This window comes from Crinia signifera, chromosome 6 (genome assembly GCF_055691185.1).
Source record: "Crinia signifera chromosome 6, ASM5569118v1, whole genome shotgun sequence".
NCBI lineage: Eukaryota > Metazoa > Chordata > Amphibia > Anura > Myobatrachidae > Crinia > Crinia signifera.
In genome coordinates, this window is record NC_139222.1 from 269,238,084 (window position 1) to 269,244,083 (window position 6,000).

General features: G+C 45.7%; 1 protein-coding gene across 3 annotated transcripts in view; it reads right to left on the bottom strand.

Moving 5' to 3' along the window:
- Window positions 1–5,212, bottom strand: part of R3HCC1L (R3H domain and coiled-coil containing 1 like) — a 48,040-nt gene extending 42,828 nt beyond the window's left edge. The window contains exons 1-2 of one of the 3 annotated variants that reach the window (XM_083149571.1): window positions 4,810–5,212; window positions 1,560–1,638 (exon numbers count right to left, since the gene is read on the bottom strand). The gene's annotated coding sequence lies outside the window, so the exon portion shown is untranslated. Of the gene's footprint in view, window positions 1–1,527; window positions 1,639–4,809 lie in introns of all 3 variants that reach the window. The other 2 variants (XM_083149572.1, XM_083149573.1) reach the window with 2 other exon arrangements.
- Window positions 5,213–6,000: the final 788 nt, after the last annotated feature.

Consider the following 6,000-nt stretch of genomic DNA (forward strand, 5'->3'; position numbering starts at 1 on the left):
CGGCGGGCCTGGTACGCCCCCCCGCCCGCAAAGCTAGAGTGAACACTATGTTCATAAGAATTATGCATTTGCCAGTGATCAAAGAAAAGAGAGTGGGCGATTGCACTAATACAGTTAATAATTAAAACTAATTTCAAAATAAAAAATGGTCAGGTGTGGATGATAAAAAATAATTTAATTATAACATATGAATAATGCAAAAATATATATAAAAAAAAGGTAGGATTTAAAAATAATGAACCATGATAGAATAGTCACCCAATCTTTGGAGAAGTGTGTGCCAGTCCTTTAGGGAATTATCCCAAATTTAATGGTGCAGTCCTGGATGGGTTTTGTTTGTAATCCAAGCAGTTTGGGAAACACTCCAGTGCCGTTGCCACTTATTATCCACAGGATGGTAACCGGGCTTCTTTTAGGAGGTGGCGTGCCTCCAAGATGGTACTTTGACTCGGATGGTGGTAAAGGGCCAGTCCACTTAAACTTGTGAGCGAGTGTCCAAAACGGAAGATGAATATGCTGGTCTCCAACTCCAAATAGTTGTAAGAAGGGTGCTAGTGATCAGAGTCCCGTTATAAATGCACCTACGCGTTTCGCTGTCTGTAGCAGCTTTTTCACCTTGAAGAAGCCCGGTTACCATCCTGTGGATAATAACTGGCAACGGCACTGGAGTGTTTCCCAAATTGCTTGGATTACAAACAAAACCCATCCAGGACTGCACTATTAAATTTGGGATAATTCCCTAAAGGACTGGCACACACTTCTCCAAAGATTGGGCGACTATTATATCATGGTCCATTATTTTAAAATCCTACTATATATATATATATATATATATATATATATATATATATATATATATATATATATATATATATATATATATATATATATATATATATATATATGACAGGGGTTTGGCACTCCTTGTAACAGCAAAAACAGCAGCGCCGGTGCCTACACAGAGGATTGGTAGGAGATTTGTGGTGAGGCACTCGTGGCAATTGTAATCCAGAACAAAGCTAGCCAACAGGAGATAGCTGCTATCTCCTGTTGGCTAGCTTTGTTCTGGATTACAATTGCCACGAGTGCCTCACCACAAATCTCATATATATATATATATATATATATATATATATATATATATATATATATATATATATATATATATATATATATATATATATATATATATATATATATATATATATATATATATATATTTTTTTTTTTTGCATTATTCATATGTTATAATTAAATAATTTTTTATCACCCACACCTGACCATTTTTAATTTTGAAATTAGTTTGAATTATTAACTGTATTAGCACAATCGCCCACTCTCTTTTCTTTGTTTATTGTATTGGGGGTGACTCCCCCATTTTTTAGATTGCTGCTGTAAGCCAAGCACACCCATATTGAAGCGCCTCTAAAATTTATATAGATTTCTAGATCTCCTTCCTTCCTTATTTGCCAGTGATCACCTGCACCACCCCTGTGACATTACTATAGTACATACACACATCACCGCCTGCTCATCCACGTCCTGGATCTCCCACTTACCAAGATCTGAGTAACTTTTAATAGTTTCAACCAAGCTGTCCAGATTCCAGTTTAATCCCAGACACGAGTATAATCCAATCTGTCAATGACAACAAATGGTACACTTAATTTATCAATACTGTATTGTACATACATACACAAGGATCACAAACACTGGGACTCAGATGAAGACTTATTTTCAACAGCAGGTCACAGCATTCAAGGTTAAATCCATATGTAATCATAATTACAGGAAAACTCAGCATGACAGACTTTTAAAGAGGCTCCAGTGGTCCCTACCATAGTTCACACACCCGGCCTATCGATTGGGTGGCTAACCCACCATCAAGAGCATGCTGACTCTGCCCTGGAAATCCTTACATGAGGAAATCCCAGGTGCTGCTGATTACACACCTGGGATTCTGCTACTGCTACCAAAACCTGGTCTGGATTCTCCACATTACTTTCATGTGGGGGAATGCTGACTCTGCCACAATAATATATAGGTTTGTCTGTCCTTTATGCATAGGAATTTTTTTGTGCCCGGCTCCACCAGATTTGGCATGGTGGTGTAGTTTGACCAGGATTAGTTTTTTTTTGCCTAGGTATGAACTTCATCAGGGCCACACGGTCACATAATATAGACTTACCATGCAATCCCTTTAAACTGGGACACTTATGAATTACACAGGTTCTGTGACTATAAATTCAAGTCTGAATTTCGCCTGGTTTTGATCAGCCACAGAACTTGTGTAATTTAGGAGTGTCCCAGTTTAAAGGGATATAATGGGAAGCCTATACAAACACACACACTGTCATGCATAATAGGCAATGCCAGGGACAACTGCTAGGAGGATATTGGGGTACAGAAAAGCTATAGCTGATGCTCATAAATAAATTATGCAGTCAGCAATCTGTAAGCAGAGCAATTCTGTGTCCCAAATCCAACAGTCAACAGTGATCCGAACTTTAAAAACTCTGTAATACCCCTTTTACACCACCGCAAAAACCCAGGTTTTTCCCTTGTGGACCCGGGTCAGCGGCAATGTAAAAGGGGTTAACCCGTGTTCCTTTACATGGGACTTCTAACCAGGTCCTGACCAGGGTAGAACACGGGCAGGACCTGGGTAGAGGGCAGTTTAAACAGGTACGCTGGGTCATCCGACCCGGCTCCCATTTACAGCAATGGGGGTGCACATGGAGGTTGGGCGAGTTGCGTGCAGACAGCAGCGGAGGCAGGGATGGAGGTGAATGGCTGCCTGTGTGCGGCATCCATTCACCTCGCGGATGGGGGCTCGGCCATGGAGGCTTGGGGCAGCCAAGCAGCTTGGTCATGGTGGTCCGGGGCCCAGCGGTCCCGGCACTTGGAAATGAGGTAATCTCCAAGCGCTGCCCCCGTTTACATTGTGGTTCGGCACGGTAGTGTGAGCCAACCAAAATCCCGGATCCGACCTAGCTTGGAACAGTGCTCCAAATACCAGGGGGTGTGGTACGGGACTCCGACAGTCATTATCCCGACTGCCCGGAGTCAGACAGCACGGCGAGCGCAAATAAGCCACGCGAGCCACCTATTCTATTCTCCCTCCACGAGGGAAAATAGCGGGTGGCAGTCGGGCACCTGGCTGTCTGCGTTTTGACAGTCGGGATCCCGACTGTCGGGAACCCATACCAGGCTGGATCCAGGATTTTGGTGTAAAAGGGGTATATTTAACCATCTCTCCCATAAGCAGCCCATACACGCTGCAATGCGGGCTGTGCGTTCTGTGCTTTGAGGTGAGCGCTCCCGAAGCACCTCATCACACAGTACAAAAAGTATGTGCTTGCACATACTTTTTGTACTTTGTTTTCATCACATTGCATACACAACGCATGCACAGGCAATGCAATGTGATCCATGCTTGTTAGCACGGAACGCACACCCGTATCGGGGCGTGTATGGGCAGCATTAGTGCTGTGTTATATCACTTTTCCAACATCTGCAGGCATTAAATGCGAAGTTAGTAGTGTTTTAGGTGAATATATATATATATATATATATATATATATATATATATATATATATATATATATATATATATATATATATATATATATATATATATATATACACACACACACACACACACACTAGTCAGCCCTCTGTGTTTGCATGCTAAACTTTGTTATTAAGTTTTTGTACAGAGGTGGGTATAGCGCTCAAGTACTGATGTACGAAGGGGCTGCAGACCCAGAGTGGTCCAAACTCTAGATATGAGATAAGCAAACAGGGGGGGTGCTGCGCTCACCTTCTGAGGTGCTCACACAGCTGTGTGAGCACCTCAGAAGGTGAGCGCAGCACCCCCCCTGTTTGCTTAAACTTTGTTATTAGGTAGCGTGCACTATTATAATTTAAGTCATTGTCAGATCTAAAGCCCCATACACACACACAATATGATCCTGTCTGAAGCTGATCTAGTTAACGATATCATGTCGATTCTAAATGCAAATTTGCATTGGATTTGTTATAAATGCTAAAGAAGACTGGTTTATGCTAGAGGGGGGCATATTTCTCAGTAGTATTATTTTGGGGATATCTCCTAAAACTGCTGTTTTTGGATGTATTAGCCATAGTAGCTACAGGGCTTCAATACCTCAAATTGGCCAAGGGAGCTATAGCCGTTAACCGCTGCCTGCGGGGGTATGGGTGAAAACCGGACAACACAAAACCTCCGGACCGCCGGATCGGACATCAAACTCTGCATTTTGTAGCTTGTAGCCTCCGGTCCGGGGGGTGTCCTGTCCGGGGGGGGCTGCCTGTCACACCTGTCACCAGGTAGAGGAGGAGGGGGGGGCTAGAATAAAGCCTCCCTGTATGGTCCGGGCATGTAGCAAAAACCGGATGGTCCGGACCACACGGGGAGGCTGTAATCTCCCCTCCCCCATGTCCCTGGTGATAGCTATCACAGGGACCCCCCCGGACAGGACACCCCCCGGACCGGACCCTACAAGCTTCGGACTGCAGATTTTGATGTCCTGTCCGGCAGTCCGTTTTTACATAGTCCCTGCCTGCGGACTTATAAGTAAACTGCGATAGTGTAAAGATGGGTACACACTATACAATACACCGTCGATATAATTACCGATAATGGCGGATACACTGACCGATATAGGGTATACACACACTAGACGATATGCACCATTTGATCCACTTCCCCAATAATTAACAAATTCCCCAGGACAGTGGACTGGAGCCCCCAGCACTCATTGCCACCAGTGGCTGCCTCATACTTACATGCTACAGAGTAAATAGCAGAGCAGGACTGTGACCATTCCGCCCAGGGAGGCAGATTAGCAGCTACTGATTATGATTACCCCCTAAAGCCAGAGGGGAGCAGATATCGTCCAAGATATGGAGCTGCACGGCATTCTGGGAGTTGTAGTCCCCCGCCACCACTAGTGAGCCACAGGTGGCACTACTTCCGCCTACACACACTGCTCCCGTCAGACCTGCGTCAGGGAGAGGCCGGCAGCGGTTATCAAGGGGTCTCCGCTCACATGATTAAACGTTTCTTCCGCCTTGTTCCCCGTTTCGGGACACCGCAGCCATCGCCGCCGCGTTCTTTACCCGTTGCCGGATCACGTGATGTCACTCGCTGCTCGCCTCTCACAGCGGCTACGGGGCGGCGGCGGGGACAAGATTCTCCGGATGGCGTTTTATTTTATTAAGCTTGACATTACATGAAAGTACCCAGGGATATGACTGTAACGTTTCCTGGTGTTGTATAAACTCGCACATGTCTCTAGGCAGGATCATCATTCTATCATGCTCTGTGTACTGTTCCTGGTTAAGGAATTACTGTGGGGGTTCCCCTGTAATGCGTAGGCTCCCCCATATTTCAAACAGCCAGCAGTGGGCTCATAGCAGGGGTAATGCCACAGTAAGGGGAAATGCTTATATTGGTACTGCCGAAGGGGTATGGGTAAAAACCGGACCAGGACAAGATCCCCGGACCGCCGGACTGGACATCAAAATCTGCAGTCCGGAGCTTATAGCGTCCGGTCCGGGGGTGCCCTGCCTGTGACACCTGCCACCAGGGAAAAGGAGGGGGAGAACAAAGCCTCCTCCATGTATGGTCCGGGCATGTAGCAAAAACCGGACGGTCCGGACCACACGGGGAGGCTGTAGTCTCCCCTTCCCCATGTCACTGGTGATAGCTATCACAAAGACCACCCCCCCTGGACCGGACACTACAAGCTCCGGACTGCAGATCTTGATGTCCGGTCCGGGGGCTAGTCCGGTCCGGGGGCTAGTCCGGATCCGGTTTTTACATAGTCCCCTGCCGAAGCATTAACCCCCCCCCCCAACTAGTCACCCCAGCTTTAGGATTATTTGGGATGCTAGTGCAATGAAATTAGAAAATTGCAAGTCCCTATACTATACCCTCCAACATGACCCATTGCATTCGGTACACAATGCTCTGTT